We start from the raw sequence: 17639 nt of genomic DNA, 5'->3' as shown, positions 1-17639 counted from the left end.
ATGATAACACTGGTAGAGCCGGCCGGGATGGCCGAGCGGTTCTACGCGCTACAGTCTGGAACCGCTTGACCGCTACGGCCGCAGGTTCGAATCCTGCCTCGGGCATGGATGTGTGTGTTGTCCTTATGTTAGTTAGGTTTAAGTAGTTCTAAGTTCTAGGAGACTAGTGACCTTAGAAGTTAAATCCCATAGTGCTCAGAGCCATTTGAACACTGGTAGAAAGTGTGAAAAAGTTGTGTAAAGTGTTTTCTCTTCTGGGTACTAAAACTGTAATTACGTTATGAAGTGTACATTAATGTATCAAGCGAAATTCATTGTAAAGTTGATTGTAAAGTAGTATATTTATCTGTTCTATCAGAAAAGGCAATTGGTAGGATAATGCGAAATGTCTCATATTGTAAAATAAAATGTATCTTTATTCAAGGTATTGTAGAATGTGTAACATTAGTATTCTGAAATCTAAAAATGTAAAAGTTTCTCTTACTGTATTTATATACATACTTCTGTAGTGGGCAGTTGTAAAGCAAATATGTGTGTCTTTTGAACATTGTTGTGGCAACGGCCTTGCCGCAGTGGATGCACCGGTTCTCGTGAGATCACCGAAGTTAAGCCCTGTCGGGCGTGGTCGGCACTTGGATGGGTGACCATCCAGGCCACCATGCGCTGTTGCCATTTTTCGGGGTGCACTAAGCCTCGTGATGCTACTCGACCGAATAGTAGCGGCTTCGGTCAAGAATACCATCACACCGACCGGGAGACCGGTGTGCTGACCCCACGCCCCTCCTATCCGCATCATCCCCTGAGGATAACACGGCGGTCGGATGGTCCCGGTAGGCCACTCGTGGCCTGAAGACGGAGTGCTTTCTTCAACATTGTTGTAAAGCAAATGTGTTTGTTTACCCATTAATGAAATAAAATTTGTGAAAACCTTGTATAAAAATGTATAGTCGCTGAGGAAAGCACCTACAATTTTTTTCCTCATTGGTGGAGGCGTCGCATAGTCAGAAAATGCAACGATCAGAAAGCCAGAAAGAATAAGATTTTCTAGAAAGTACTCGGAGTACAAACTTGTGTACCCACCAGGTACCACGTGAGCTCACGTGGAGAAGCCATGAGGTGTGTCAAATGTAGGTGGGGATCATAGAAGGCCACACACGAGGCCCCAAAGGGCGGTGGCCGGTAGCACCAAGTTGGAAGGGGTGAAGAAACCTGTTGGGGCCGGGGGGGGGGGGGGGGGGGAGGGGTTCTGCAGCGAGGGGCGTAGCCCGCAAGAGTGTTCAGTACAGACAGCGGTACAGGGGGGACGTCTGTGTAGGGCACGCCCGGGGTCTGGACCTTGTATATTCACTCTGGCTCTGCTCGCGCTCACACTCATCAGCGTACTTCCTCCCATGGGATTTTGCAATCAGAAGTAGCGTACTTTCATTCAAATCATTATCCAGTTCCTGCTTAGACGATCATTTACAGATCGTACAGTAGCCATTCTTCGTTCGATTATTTCCCGGCCGAGTTCCATAACTCTTCTAAACTTCCAGTTAACCGTCTCGACGTTAATTGACTGGACGGATCTTCTCAATTCTCCAGCGTCACTGAGCATTCTAGACTGCTCACTGGACGCGACGAAGCGAGCCAACCTCGGATCGAATTCGCGTCGCAGATTTGCGACGACCGCTAGTGAGGTGGTCGGCGTGGATGTGGTTTCCTAGCCCAACATTCAGTTACCCACGTCCCTGCTCATATACACACTAATCTAACTGACGCATGCTCTGTTACGATATATAATCGAAATCTCTTTGCCCGTAGCTAAGAAAACATGTCTTTCACGTCCCCCGCGAGTACAGTCTCTCCCCGTTGCGCCGACTTACGGCGGCCAACATCAGCTCGCTCTCACATGGGGACCACACGAACTTCACGGATTCAATTCATATCGACAGGGTGTGTGCGGCACAACTAGCATTTGAACATATGTAAACAGAAAGACGCAACTCTCAGCTCGATAAAATCGAGTATGAACATTTGTCGTACTTCTATACCTTGTATCGTAGGTATTACTCGAGTCCGCAGGCTAGTAACAGCTTTGTTTCATACGCCCGAGATCTCTGGATCTACATCTACACTCCGCTAGCCACCAAGCGGTGTGTGGCGGAGGGCACAATTCGCTCCAAAGTCATATTCCCATATCCCCCCTCCCCTACACCGTCTGTTCCACTCGTGGATCGAGCGAGGGAAAAACGACTGTCTGGACGCCTCAGTACGAGCTCTAATTTCCCTTGTCTCTGAATGGTGATCATTGCGCGATTTGAACGTTGGTGGTAATAAGACATGCTCTACATCCTCGGTGAAGATCGGATTTCGGAATTTAGTGAGCAGCCCCTTCCGTTTAGCGCGCCGTCTGTCTGCAAGTGCGTCCCACTTCAAACTTCCTATGAGATTTGCAACGCTCTCACGATGGCTAAATGTACCAGTCACGAATCTTGCCGCTCTTCTTTGGACCTTCTCAATCTCTTGAATCAGACCCATACAGACGAACAGTACTCTAAGACTGGACGAACTAACGTATTGTAAGTTATTTCCTTTGTTGAAGGACTGTATCGCTTCAGGATTCTACCAATAAACAGTAATCTAGAGTTGGCTTTACCCGTTACTTTCTGATCATTCCATTTGAGATCATTTCGAATAGTCACACCCAGATACTTGGCGGATGTTACCGCTTCCAAAGTCTGGGCATTTATTTTGTACTCATACATTAATGGGGATTTTCGCCTTGCTATACGCAGTAGGTTACACTTACTAATATTGAGATATAACTGTCAGTCATTACACCATGCATTTATTTTCTGCAAATCCTCATTAATCTGTTCACAACTTTCGTGTCTAAATGAGCTGTGCTGATGTTTTTTTCCATTCATAAGCAATTATAACAACCAATTTATTACGACTGTTCAAATTATCAACATTTATTTACTTATTTATTAGTTTTATAAGCTTTATCGTGAGAAATGGAGAAAAACGTTTTCGTAACAACGCTGGATATAAGAGAAACATACACGAAAACTTTCAGTCAAATCAGTATTGTAATTTTATTTATATTCTTAGATCTACATCTGTGAAAAAGCTGTTAGCGCCACTGCTACGCGTCTATTTGAACAGGTACATTTCAGATATAGAAACACGCTTATAACTTTCGTTTATGTCACAAAGCGCTTCCTAGGTATTGTGATTTTTTTGCCATCAGTGTCTTAGACATTGGACCTCAAGAAAGAAGTCTGCTTCCTATATATTGAGACAAATGTGATATCCTTAAAAGTGTACAATTTTTTAAATTGTGAGTCAGAAATGCGTCAGCAGAGACAGTAAGAAAGTGGCTAGTGGATAAATAATGATTAAGAATAACTGTTCTAACTGAAATATTATCAACGCCTTCCTTTTATGCCAACGCTCAACTTCGATGCTTGTGTGAGTAGGTGAAACGGCGTTTCCATCTGTGTGGCTCGGAAATGTGCACCCGCTATACTACTCCCTGCCCTAATTGTGCCTAAAGCATCGAATTTATCTCCCACTACGGCTTGATTCTACCACAGTGGATATATTAAGGACGGAAGAGGATAGCAGAACTCCGCTCCAATAGGAGGTGACCACAGAGTCAATTAAACATGGACATTTTCGTAAAGACGCTCAAAAATTAATAATGAAGGCTACAAATTTAATAACGTACAGAGGCGCTGAAATAGGTGGAAGAAGTAGGTGCATAGCAGAACATTATTACTGAGGTACAGAAAGGCCCTCAGGAAACTTCTAGGGACTTGGAGACGAGCATAGCAGGAATACAGTTTCCAGCATAAATATGTTGGTATCGCTCTAGGCCTTACACAGGCTTTCAGGAAGTATTGTCTACATGTAAAACAAAAAGTATGTGCAAGAAATAACATATTGCACAATGTCACTGGACAGCTTGGGGTGCAGCAGCAAAACAGTAACAACTGTAACTTTACCTTTGTGTTAGGTTGCAGGTGAATATAGTAACTCTGTTTGGTATAATTATTGCCATACTAAACAAGAGAATATTGCTCTTCATGAGTCGTGTAGAATCATTAACGGATGTCTGAAATCTAAACTGCGGGATCAACTATACAATTTAGCTGGAATTGCCCCTCCAAACATCACGCGAGAGGTAGTTACATGCAGAGGAAGGCGAAAAAGGAAGATCAGAGTGTAACGTCCTTTCATTCAGGTCATTAGAGGCGCAGAGGAAGACACAAGGTATCTATCTCCGATAATCCCTCCCCTCCCCCCCTCCCCTCTGCCTTCACGAGTAACAATAAGAAAAAATGTCATGATGACAAGAGATAACATTGTCCAACTTACGTATTACCGATTATCTATGTGAAAAACGAGACTGAAAGCCATTGGAAGACATTATTTAAAAATTTAGCTGTTAATTTCAGTGAAGAATGGGATGTGTGGAAGCTCTGAACGGGGTTATAACTGGGATCGCAAGGTCAAAAGACAGTTCGTAGAAATGGGGTTATCGGGCATCATCAACCCCTGTGACCGTGGAGTACTTACACTAATTTAGAATACGTCCTATAAGATGTAGCGTTGGTGACCTGATGTCTGTAAGTTCTGAAGCCGTTGTTAATGATAAGTACAGCGCTAAAGTTGTTCAGATTGTCAGCTTTGTCTTATTTCTTTCGCTTAACATTCTTTCAATGTATGGACTATGATATGTAAGATGTAACATCGTCTTCATTTTTTAAAATTAGGTTTTAATTTAGAGATCTTGTGATGTATCCTTGTATACCAAATTTTCTTGCTTTCACACGAGTAAATAAATAATAAATTACTGAACTGATAGCCAAGTCAGAAAAGCCAATCTCATAAGTAATCAGTGGATACAAACTGAAGAAATGAAACACTTAATTAAGGGTGAGCGAGAGAGCTGCTGCCCTATGAGAGCAGGTAGCAGTAGAATGCTGCAGATTACTTCAGCGACGGTAGCGAGGCGTCAGTGGTCGTGATGCAATCGTAATTAAGAGTTGTCATCGTGATTCTGGGTAATCTGATTGGCGCAACTAGCGAGCAACAAGATCAGTATCCGTTTTTCTAAGTAACCATCAATCTCTTGTCGACCCTTCTCATGTGTGCAGAGGTAGGTTAAACTATCTCAATTTGGAGGGTAAAGGGTAGTACCATGCAGCCTTTAAATCGTTGCACAGAGGGTCCCATTACAACGGAAAACGCTATCTGCGAAAATACCAACTGTTGCAGTAACTGCAATTACGACCAGCAAAAGTTATGGACAGTACCTCTGTAACGGAGCATCATTACAACGTGTTTGGTACCTCTAATTTGCTATTGCAACGTACTTAAAATCGCTAATCAAATTATAATTAAAACTGATTATCAATGGCGAAATAACACAGCTAACCGGTAGCAAATAATTCTTAATACATTTGCCTAAGTTTCTACAACTCTAAGGATGTTTTAATCAGAATGAAAATTTATAAGCCCTATAATATAGTACATTGAAAATTAAGTTTAACAGAAACATTAACAAAGATGAAAAATATCATAACAAAGAAAGGTTACTTACGTAAAGTTACATTGCGAGAAGGCTATAGTTTTGTAAATAAAACCACCTTTTCCTGCTGCCACTTAATTTATTCATCCCATACACATTTCGCCTTTTCTTGTTCTAAGACATCATCAGTGGGATCTATAGTGATACTGTTTTGTTAGTTTTAGGTTATTAAACAGTTCAAGTCGCGATTTTTTACGTAAAAAAGTAATTACCATTTGCTGATCTTTGTTTCCTTTCATCTGGTCTGGATGTCGCATAACTATTTTGCCATAAACAGCTTAACAACCAATGAAATTCAATTTAAGAGAATCCTAAAGGATTTAGTGGTGGCCAACTCCTTCTATTCCATTGATGAATTTCCCAGTAGAACCAACCGATTGTGTCTGTGTGTGTGTATCAAGTACAATCTAACTTCTGCACCATTTCAGTGGAGTAATTTGTACAGAAAGGAGATGGCAGTTATAAGAGTCGGGGGGACATGAAAGGGAAGCAGTGGTTGGGAAGGGAGTGAGACAGGGTTGTAGCCTCTCCCTGATGCTATCCAATCTATATATTGAGCAAGCAGTAATGGAAATGAAAGAAAAGTTCGGAGTAGGTATTAAAATCCATGGAGAAGAAATAAAAACTTTGAGGTTCGCCGATAACAATTGTAATTCTGTCAGAGACAGCAAAGGACTTGGAAGAGCAGTTGAACGGAATGGACAGTGTCTTGAATGGAGGGTATAAGATGGACATCAACAAAAGCAAAACGAGGATAATGGAATGTAGTCGAATTAAGTCGGGTGATGCTGCAGGAATTAGATAAATGAGACACTTAAAGTAGTAAACGAGTTTTGCTATTTGGGAAGCAGAATAACTGATGATGGTCGAAGTAGAGAGGATATAAAATGCAGACTGGCAATGGCAAGGAAAGCGTTTCTGAAGAAGAGAAATTTGTTAACATCGAGTATTCATTTAAGTGTCAGGAAGTCGTTTCTGAAAGTATTTGTATGGAGTCTAGCCATGTATGGTAGTGAAGCATGGACGATAAATAGTTTAGACAAGAAGAGAATAGAAGCTTTCGAAATGTGGTGCTACAGAAGAATGCTGAAGATTAGATTGGTAGATCACATAACTGATGAGGAGATATTGAATAGAATTGGGTAGAAGAGGAGTTTGTGGCACAACTTGACTAGAAGAAGGGATCGGTTGGTAGGAAATGTTCTGAGGCATCAGAGCATCACCAATTTAGTACTGGAGGGCAGCATGGAGGGTAAAAATCATAGAGCGAGATCAAGAGATGAATACACTAAGCAGATTCAGAAGAATGTAGGCTGCAGTAGGTACTGTGAGATGAAGAGGCTTGCACAGGATAGAGTAGCATGGAGAGCTGCATAAAACCAGTCTCACGACTGAAGACCACAACAACAACAAATGTGTTCATTGTAAATAAGTATTGTAGTAGTTCTATTATATGTTTATTAACTTATACATAAAAAAAATTAATTTGAAATTCAGTGCATTAACGCGATCTTAGTACATGAATGTTGTAAAATGATCCTTTCATATAGTGTTCATTAAAAAAATAAAAAAAATGACGATCCTTCCACTTGGAACCTGTGGAAGGTACATTAGGCTATTTGTTTTATTTGTTAATAATTGTGAGTGTATGAGAGAGAGAGTGAGTGAGAGTGAGAGAGAGAGAGAGAGAGAGAGAGAGAGAGAGGGAGCTGAAGAATGACTTTTTTTCTTTTTTTGGTTGGGGGAGGTTGGGGGTTTGAATTGTACGGTGTTGAATATGAATGTACTAGCTGTTAGCGAGTGGTTGAAAGTTTCGGTGGCAGGTGGTATTATTATTATATCAGATAGTATTATTATATTAATCCTCTTCTGGAGCCTTATTCTATTATTTTAGCTCATAGTGTAAATAATGGATTGCTTGGCATGTGTACTTGATCATTCAACAGGGTTTTTCTTTCTGCTCTTGTTTTCTGTATGTGGTAATTTTCTCGCAGGGTTAGGAGGTGTTTTTTTATTGTTGATTCTAAATATTTTCGTACCATCTTCTCTAGAGGTTGGTTTGTGGTCATGTTCTCTTAGGTGTTCTGCAAATGTGGAGTGGCTTGTCCCATATTTCCAGGCTCTCATGTGTTCTTTGTATCTGACATCAAATGTTCTACCTGTTTGTCCTATATATCTGCCTTCACAAGAGTTACAGTTTCGCTGATATATAAGTCCTTTCTGGTATATGCCTCTGTTTTTTGCCACTTTTGGTGTTTGTTTTTGTACAGAATTGTCTATGCTAGGTTTATTCCCTGTCTTTTGAAAATGTTGATGATTTTGTGGGTGAGTGTGTTTGTAGGTCATTGTGTACCATCTTGTGTTTTCTTTCGTCTTTTTCTGATTATCCTGTGGAGTTGTTAAGGGAGTATGGGTTTATGTTTGGTTCTGTTGTGTTTTTATCTGTCGTTTGGCGCTTTCTGCTTTGAATTTACTTTTAATTTTGTTGTTTAGCTTTGTGACCATGTTATTATTGTAACCATTATCTTGTGCTATCTGCATTATTATGTCCAGTGGTTTTAGTAGCTTTCTTTGGTGAGTGGCACTGTGTCGAGCCTATGGAGAATGTGTCGAAGTCCTGATTGCTTTTATGAGTGTGGGTGGTTCGAGGATTGGGGAATGATAATGTCCTTGGTGTGGGTTTACGGTAAATTGCAAACATATGCTTATTGTTTTGTTTTTTGATAGTTATATCCAGAAAGTTAATTTGGTTGTTCTTTTCTCTTTCAATTTTGAATTTTATATTTTTATGTATCTTATTGACCTTAGTTTGTAGACTATAAGAACCTGAAAAGACCATAAGTACCTGAAAATTTATAGTCAACTCCCCAATGAACAGATTAAAGAAATACACACATTAATAAAGCTCATAACAGAGCAAAATTACTTCCAATTCAATAATGAATTTTATTTACAAGAAGATGGATTACCAATCAGGTCCCCAGTTTCAGGAGCCTTAGGAAAATATTTTATAAACCTCACTGAAGAGATCATTTTCACAAAAATAGTAGCAAAAGAATACAACATGCTATATTGGTTCAGGTATATTGATGACATCATTTGTTAATATATGAACTACAAACAAAAACTGAAAAACTATATACTAACATCAACAAGAGACATATAAATATAAGGTTCCCAACTGAAAGAGAACAGAACAACCAAATTAACTTTCTGAATATAAAAATAAAAAAACAAAACAATAAGCATATGTTTGAAATTTATCGTAAGCTCACAGCAATGGCCGCAAAGTTGTGCTTAAATGTCAGTAATAAAGTGGTAGTGCGACCCCCAGACCAAATGAGAGGGAACGCAATCAGCAAATCGTAAGTAATTACATTTTTACATAACAAATCTCGACATGAACTGTTTAATAACCTGAAATTAACAAAACTGTATCGTTATAGATCCCACTGATGATGCCTGAGAACAGGAGAAGGCGAAACGCGTCTGGGACAGATAAATTAAGTGGCAGCAGGAAAAGGCAGTTTTATTTACAAATCAAGTATTCCTATGCTTGCTAAGGAGGATGGCCACGCAAACAAACTTGCTATAGTCAAAGTTTAAAGCAGACATGCTCAAGTCAAAAATTAAAAACTGAAAACATCTCATCGTCTGGGACATACATCTTGCAAGAAACATAATCAGATTGAACGGCCCATTGGCTTACATTGCTATTATAAAAGCAAGACACAAGTTTCGCCGCCTATCGGGCGCTGACAGTGACATATGTCCGTTTGAGACATGACAAAAATAATCGAATAAAATAACAGTTAAATATAAAAACAAAATTCAAATGATGAGAGCTTAATGTGTTTTTGAAAATACAATATAGTCAAGTAAATGAAGTGCTACTAGCATCTATCGGGTTGAACTGAAATGCCCATTACGTAAAATACCACAGAGTGTTATAGGATATTTACAATAAGAGCTTCACAATCCAAAAATACGTGCATGAAGGAAACTTTAGTGGAACATATATGTATGAGATTTGAAGAAAATGTTGTTTCGGAACCAGAGGCAGGGAATCGTAGTAAAAAATGAAGGGATCAAAAATCCACGAGTAGTGAATTAAGCCTTTGAGAAACTTGTTGTTACAATTACGTTCAAAATATCATTTTTAGGCACGTAGGCTTGTCAGTCACTAGTTTCCCAACCCTGGAATCACACTGGACAAATAAATAATTTAAACTGAAACTATCACTCTATTTAAAACTAGAAAAAACTATTGAAGGATAACCGACGCGTTACTAATTACTATTACCGAAATTATTTATCTAGTTTATACAGTCTAAGACAAAAAAAAAAACGGTGCACTGCGAAGGAGTTATGCAAATCGGTTAGAAATATACAGGCATCGACGGAAAGTTTGGCGCCCTGTGTATGAATGTGCGACGCTGCAGAGCAATTTCACGGCGCAGCTGGTAAGGATAGTAAAAAGGGGATGGGTTGATACTAAGGCACAAAATCTTCGAGAATTTCAATCTGTGTATTCAGCTGAACAGTAACTATGCCTCGCAGACAGGAGCTAACAATATACGCAGATGCCAGCATTTTGAGAGGGAACATTTAACTGGGCCCAAAGTAGCCGATTAGAGTAATCGGCAAATTACTCGATGTTTCAATCGTCCTACGGACATCGAAATGACAGATACTGAAATAACCAAACGCAGAACTAAAACGTAGCTACAATCGCTTAGTAGTGGAAAGACGTCAGGACCAGATGAGATACGTATAAGATTCTATAAAGATTGTGGGAAAGAAGTTGCTCCTCTTCTAGCAGTAATTAATCGTAGATCGCTTGAGCAGCGAAAGGTACCTGACTGAAATAAAGCACAGGTCATTCCCGTTTTTAAGAAAGGCCGTAAGACAGATCCATACAGTTACAGACTTAGACATCAATCTGTTGTAGAATTATGGAACATGTTTTATGCTTAAGAATTATTATGTTCTTGGAAAATGAACATCTCCTCTGTAAAAATGAAACACGGATTCCGCAAACAGAGTTACTGAGAAACTCAGCTCTTTATGTTTCTCCATGAGATCCACAGCGCAGTGGACAGCGGCGCTCAGGTTGATGCCGTATTCCTTGGTTTGAGTAAGGCATTTGGCACCGGCCAGCGTTGCCGTTTAATGAAAAGAATACGAGCTTACGGAATATCGGAGCAGACTTGCGATTCGATTCAAGACTTTCTTGCCGACAGAACTCAATACGCCGCTCTTAATGGAACAAAAACGACAGTTGATATCTGGAGTACCACAGGGAAGTGTGATAGGACCGTTGCTGTTTACAATATATATATATATATATATATATATATATATATATATATATATATATATATATGCGATCTAGTAACAAGCGTCGGATGCTCTTTAAGGGCATTAGCAGATGATGCAGTTGTCTGTACCAAAGTAGCAACGCCAGAAGATAGTAAGAAGCAGGCTCTGGCAGTTGGCCCTGAACGTAAATAAACGTAACATATTGCGAGTACATAGGAAAAGAAATCCACTATTGTGCAGCTGCATTACTGATTACAAACAGGTGGAGACAGCGTCTGCCGTAAAATATCTAAGCGTAACACTCCAGAGCGACCTTAAGTGGAATGACCACATAAAACAGATAGTGGGAAAAGCAGTCACCAGACACATTGATCGGCATAATCTTTAGGAAATGGAACTAACCCACGAAAGAAGTGGCTTATAAGGAGCTTGTTCGCCCGATTCTTGAGTACCGTTCATCTATTTGGGATCCCTATCAGGTAGGACTGACAGAGGAGATAGAGAAGATCCAACGAAGAGTGGCGCGTTTCGTCACGGGATCGTTTAGCTCGCGAGAGAGCGTTACTTAGATGCTAAACAAACTTGCAGTGACAGACGTTACAAGAAAGGCTTGTGCATCACGAAGAGATTTATTACTGAAATTTTGGGCAGCACTTTTCAGGAGAAGTAGGACAACATATTCTTCTTCCGTGTCCGGATGCACCAATTATATCTTCCCTTCCCAGTAATTAGCAATGTAGATTGCTTTGTCATTGACTTTCAAAATATCATCTTTAGTGCATGTCATAGACATGTCTGGGCAGATCAGTAGGTGGTCCAAGTCCTGTATTGCTCCGCATTCACACCTATCGCTATCACTGTAACCCCATTTAAATAGGTTTGATTTGCACCCAGTTACTCCAGTGCGCAGCCGCTTTAATGACCTCCAAGTTGTAAAAGGTAGTTGAAATCCTGCAGATCCCTCCTCAAGTAGTTCCATTGTGGAGTGTGGCACCATTTCTTCCCAGAGAGATAGCCGCCTTGCGACGGGCTTGGTGGCGAGCTCTTCAGTAGTTTCCATGAAACTCCTGCGGGATTTCAGCCGGACACGTTGTTTTCGGTGCATATACATCGGGTGTCGAGGATCATTCTTTTGTTTTGATCTTTCGATCTCGGCGGCTACTTGTCTGCGGATAGTGGGTGGTGCTATGCCTATGATGGGGTAAATGATGTCTGTGGGAGTTGGTTTGAGGCATCCTGTGGCAATACGTACAGTTTCGTTTACGGCGACGTCAACTTGCTTAGCGTGGGCAGAGTTCCTCCAAACTGGCGCCGCATATTCCGCAGCTGAGATACTCAGCACCAGACCTGTGGTGCGCAAAACATGTGGTTGAGCTCCCCACGATGAACCTGTTAGCTTCCGCAGTATGTTGTTCCTGGCACAGACCTTTTTTTTAGTGTTGTGACAGTGCTGCTTAAAAGTAAGTGCTCTGTCCAATGTTACTCCCAGGTATTTTGGGCTGTTTGTATGTTTCAGCTCTTCCCCCTTCCACATGACTCGGAGTTTCCGTTTGGCTTGTTTGCTCCTAAGATGGAAGGCGGATACTTGTGATTTACTGGGGTTTGGTTTGAGATTATTGCCGTCGTAATAGGTAGCAAGTTCTGTTAAGGCTCCTGTGAGATTCTCCTCCACTTGTTCAAAGGTTTTATCCTGTGTGGCCACTGCTGCATCATCAGCATAAATGAACATTCGTGTCTGGTGGCTGATGGGAAGATCATTGGTATAGATGTTAAATAATTTTGGAGCCAAAACACTGCCCTGTGCAAGTCCATTTTTCTGTGTCCTCCATCGGCTGTTTTTAGATTGTAAGGTTACATAGTAGCGTCTGTTCTGTAGCATACATTGCACGAACATAGAAAGGGTGTAGTCCTTAGTGACATTATACACTTTCTGGGTAAGCAACTTATGGTTAACTGTGTCATATGCAGCACTGAGATCCAGGAATGCGACCCCAGTTACTTCACCTCTCTGATAGCCGTCTTCGAGGTACTGTGTGATATTCAGGATTTGGCCACAGCATGATTTTCCTGGTCGGAATCCAGCTTGTTCGTTAATGAGGACTTTGTCCACATAATCAGCTATGCGTTTGAGGATCATTCGCTCCAGCACTTTAAATAAATGACAAAGCAGTGAGACAGGCCGGAAATTTTTAGCTTCAGCTGGGTCTTTCCCTGGTTTTAGTAACGCAATAACCCGGGCTTTCCTCCACAGTTTAGGAATTTGCATTGTTGTAATACAGTTATTCATTAGCTCTAGGATCCATGCTTGTACTCCCGGTCCAAAATGTTTTATTTGCTCAGATCTCAGATCGTCGAGGCCAGCGGCCTTATTGTTTTTCAAATCTTTGATGGCATCTTGTAGCTCCTGAATGGAGAACGGGTGAGCTAGGAAGCTAATCTCCTCGTTCAATTTTCTTTTAATTTTGCCATTCCTGATCTTCCTTTTAGTTTTTCCGTTCATGAGTAGTTGGTGAGCTATCTGATCAGGTGTAACTTCACTGTAATTTGGTTGTGGTTCTGTTGGGTCGTTGTTGAGACTTTTGACCAGTTTCCATGCCTTACTACTGCTGTGCTTCATGTCCGTCTCTTGTAGGAGGTTGCACCACTTTTCCTTTCTCGCTTCGGAGATACCAGACATCAGTGCCTCACCTGCCTGGATCGTTTCCTCTGGGAAGGGGTCCTTATTGTACAGTTCTTCATACTTTTTCAGAGCTTCCTTGCTGCTACCATTGAGTCCAGCGATATACTGGGTGCGGCACCCTCTAGGTATGCGCCGACGAGAGATTTTCTTGACAAGGTCTATAAAAGTTTCATATGTTTGTATCTCTGGTTTAATTTCCAGGATCTCCTTATCAAGGTCCTCTGTGAAAAGTTCCCAATGAGCTTTTTTGAAATTGAAGCGTCTCTTGAAGGGCATTACATCTGATTTGATTACTGCAGTAATGCAGCAAGTTATTGCTCTGTGTTGCGATCTTGGAATTGGGTCCTCGATTTGCTTTACAGTTTGCAGGGATACCTTTTCGGAGACAAAGATGTTATCTGGATTATATCCTCGTTTCCATCTTCCGCTGTTAAATGATGCAGGCAACTTTGGGTCATGTATCAATTTCAGTTTAGTCTGGTCTGCCCAGGCCTCCAGCATTTCGCCATCGTCATTTGTTTCTTTATAACCCCATGCGAGACCGTGACAGTTAAAATCTCCTAGTACAACTTTCATGTTTTTTGAATGGAAATTTCCAGGCTCCGTAAATTTGAACCTCGCACCGGGTGGTTTGTACACGGATGTTACAGTACATGAATGTAGCTCAATAGTTAAGATTTCTATGTTCTCTTCGCAGGTCAGAGCACAGGAGCGTACGTCTAAGTTCGGTTTCACAAATATAGCACTTCCGTACCTTTCGTGTGGTCTCTCAAGAACTAATTTCATGCCCTGTATTTTTGGTCTATGGCTAGTTGGTGCTCTGTGTGTTTCTTGTAACACTAAAACATCACAGTTGTTTCGTTTGCACATGTCAGATAATAAAATTTCTTTATTTACAGATAAGCCTTCAATATTGCAGGAAGTTGTCACTAGTGATGGTCTTGATAAAGGCCTTTTTTGAGTCTCTTCGGAGAGTTGTTTTGTCATCTTTGGTTTTGGTGCTCCGGTGTTTGCAGGATTGGCCGACTAGGTCGTTTCCAGGGGACGCCCGATTGCTTGTTGTTCGAGTGAACGCAATCTTCGTGGAGGCTCCTGCAGTGTCCCCCGGACAACATATTACTTCTCCCGCTCCCCTCCTCCCCCCCCCCCTCCCCCCAAATACTTCTCGCGTATTGACTACGAGGAGAAAATTCTAGAAATTAGAGCGAATACAGAGCCTTATCGACAATCATTCATCCCCTGCACTACTCGCGAGTGGAACAGGGTTGGAGGGATGGGATAGTGGTACCGAAAGTACCCTCCCCCACACACCATTAGGTGAATGCGGAGTATGAAGTAGATGCTGGCAGGAACGGAGGAACCGCTGCCGAACACAGCGTCAAGAAGGAAGCGGTCGATTTAGAGAGACAACAGAATGTGCTGACCGACCAATCGTCAGAGAGGCACTCAGAGTCTCGAGAGCCTTGGGCAAGTACAGAAAGGGCAACAGCCTCAACGGGTGCGGGGCAAAGTCAGGACATGCGGGGACCAAGCAGCAATCGGTATTGTAATTGTCAACTGTCGAAGCTGCGTTGGTAAAGTACCGGAACTTCAAGCGCTCATAGAAAGCACCGAAGCTGAAATCGTTATAGGTACAGAAAGCTGGCTTAAGCCAGAGATAAATTCTGCCGAAATTTTTACAAAGGTACAGACGGTGTTTAGAAAGGATAGATTGCATGCAACCGGTGGTGGAGTGTTCATCGCTGTTAGTAGTAGTTTATCCTGTAGTGAAGTAGAAGTGGATAGTTCCTGTGAATTATTATGGGTGGAGGTTACACTAAACAACCGAACTAGGTTAATAATTGGCTCCTTTTACCGACCTCCCGACTCAGCAGCATTAGTGGCAGAACAACTGAGAGAAAATTTGGAATACATTTCACATAAATTTTCTCAGCATGTTATAGTCTTAGGTGGAGATTTCAATTTACCAGATATAGACTGGGACACTCAGATGTTTAGGACGGGTGGTAGGGACAGAGCATCGAGTGACATTATACTGAGTGCACTATCCGAAAATTACCTCGAGCAATTTAACAGAGAACCGACTCGTGGAGATAACATATTGGACCTACTGATAACAAACAGACCCGAACTTTTCGAATCTGTATGTACAGAACAGGGAATCAGTGATCATAAGGCCGTTGCAGCATCCCTGAATATGGAAGTTAATAGGAATATAAAAAAAGGGAGGAAGGTTTATCTGTTTAGCAAGAGTAATAGAAGGCAGATTTCAGACTACCTAACAGATCAAAACGAAAATTTCTGTTCCGACACTGACAATGTTGAGTGTTTATGGAAAAAGTTCAAGGCAATCGTAAAATGCGTTTTAGACAGGTACGTGCCGAGTAAAACTGCGAGGGACGGGAAAAACCCACCGTGGTACAAAACAAAGTTAGGAAACTACTGCGAAAGCAAAGAGAGCTCCACTCCAAGTTTAAACGCAGCCAAAACCTCTCAGACAAACAGAAGCTAAACGATGTCAAAGTTAGCGTAAGGAGGGCTATGCGTGAAGCGTTCATTGAATTCGAAAGTAAAATTCTATGTACCGACTAAACAGAAAATCCTAGGAAGTTCTGGTCTTACGTTAAATCAGTAAGTGGCTCGAAACAGCATATCCAGACACTACGGGATGATGATGGCATTGAAACAGAGGATGACACGCGTAAAGCTGAAATACTAAACACCTTTTTCCAAAGCTGTTTCACAGAGGAAGACCGCACTGCAGTTCCTTCTCTAAATCCTCGCACAAACGAAAAAATGGCTGACATCGAAATAAGTGTCCAAGGAATAGAAAAGCAACTGGAAACACTCAATAGAGGAAAGTCCACTGGACCTGACGGGATACCAATTCGATTCTACACAGAGTACGCGAAAGAACTTGCCCCCCTTCTAACAGCCGTGTACCGCAAGTCTCTAGAGGAACGGAGGGTTCCAAATGATTGGAAAAGAGCACAGATAGTCCCAGTCTTCAAGAAGGGTCGTCGAGCAGATGCGCAAAACTATAGACCTATATCTCTTACGTCGATCTCTTGTAGAATTTTAGAACATGTTTTTTGCTCGCGTATCATGTCATTTCTGGAAACCCAGAATCTACTATGTAGGAATCAACATGGATTCCGGAAACAGCGATCGTGTGAGACCCAACTCGCCTTATTTGTTCATGAGACCCAGAAAATATTAGATACAGGCTCCCAGGTAGATGCTATTTTTCTTGACTTCCGGAAGGCGTTCGATACAGTTCCGCACTGTCGCCTGATAAACAAAGTAAGAGCCTACGGAATATCAGACCAGCTGTGTGGCTGGATTGAAGAGTTTTTAGCAAACAGAACACAGCATGTTGTTATCAATGGAGAGACGTCTACAGACGTTAAAGTAACCTCTGGCGTGCCACAGGGGAGTGTTATGGGACCATTGCTTTTCACAATATATATAAATGACTTAGTAGATAGTGTCGGAAGTTCCATGCGGCTTTTCGCGGATGATGCTGTAGTATACAGAGAAGTTGCTGCATTAGAAAATTGTAGCGAAATACAGGAAGATCTGCAGCGGATAGGCACTTGGTGCAGGGAGTGGCAATTGACCCTTAACATAGACAAATGTAATGTATTGCGAATACATAGAAAGAAGGATCCTTTATTGTATGATTATATGATAGCGGAACAAACACTGGTAGCAGTTACTTCTGTAAAATATCTGGGAGTATGCGTACGGAACGATTTGAAGTGGAATGATCATATAAAATTAATTGTTGGTAAGGCGGGTACCAGGTTGAGATTCATTGGGAGCGTGCTTAGAAAATGTAGTCCATCAACAAAGGAGGTGGCTTACAAAACACTCGTTCGACCTATACTTGAGTATTGCTCATCAGTGTGGGATCCGTACCAGGTCGGGTTGACGGAGGAGATAGAGAAGATCCAAAGAAGAGCGGCGCGTTTCGTCACTGGGTTATTTGGTAACCGTGATAGCGTTACGGAGATGTTTAATAAACTCAAGTGGCAGACTCTGCAAGAGAGGCGC

At 41.5% G+C, this 17639-nt stretch overlaps 1 pseudogene; it reads left to right on the top strand.

The window, feature by feature from the left end:
• Positions 1 to 554: 554 nt before the first annotated feature.
• On the top strand, positions 555 to 672 carry LOC124623275 (annotated as a pseudogene).
• The last annotated feature ends 16967 nt before the right edge of the window (positions 673 to 17639 follow it).

This window comes from Schistocerca americana, chromosome 7, assembly GCF_021461395.2.
Source record: "Schistocerca americana isolate TAMUIC-IGC-003095 chromosome 7, iqSchAmer2.1, whole genome shotgun sequence".
In the NCBI taxonomy this organism is placed as follows: Eukaryota; Metazoa; Arthropoda; class Insecta; order Orthoptera; family Acrididae; genus Schistocerca; species Schistocerca americana.
This window is presented reverse-complemented; position numbering and strand designations above follow the sequence as displayed.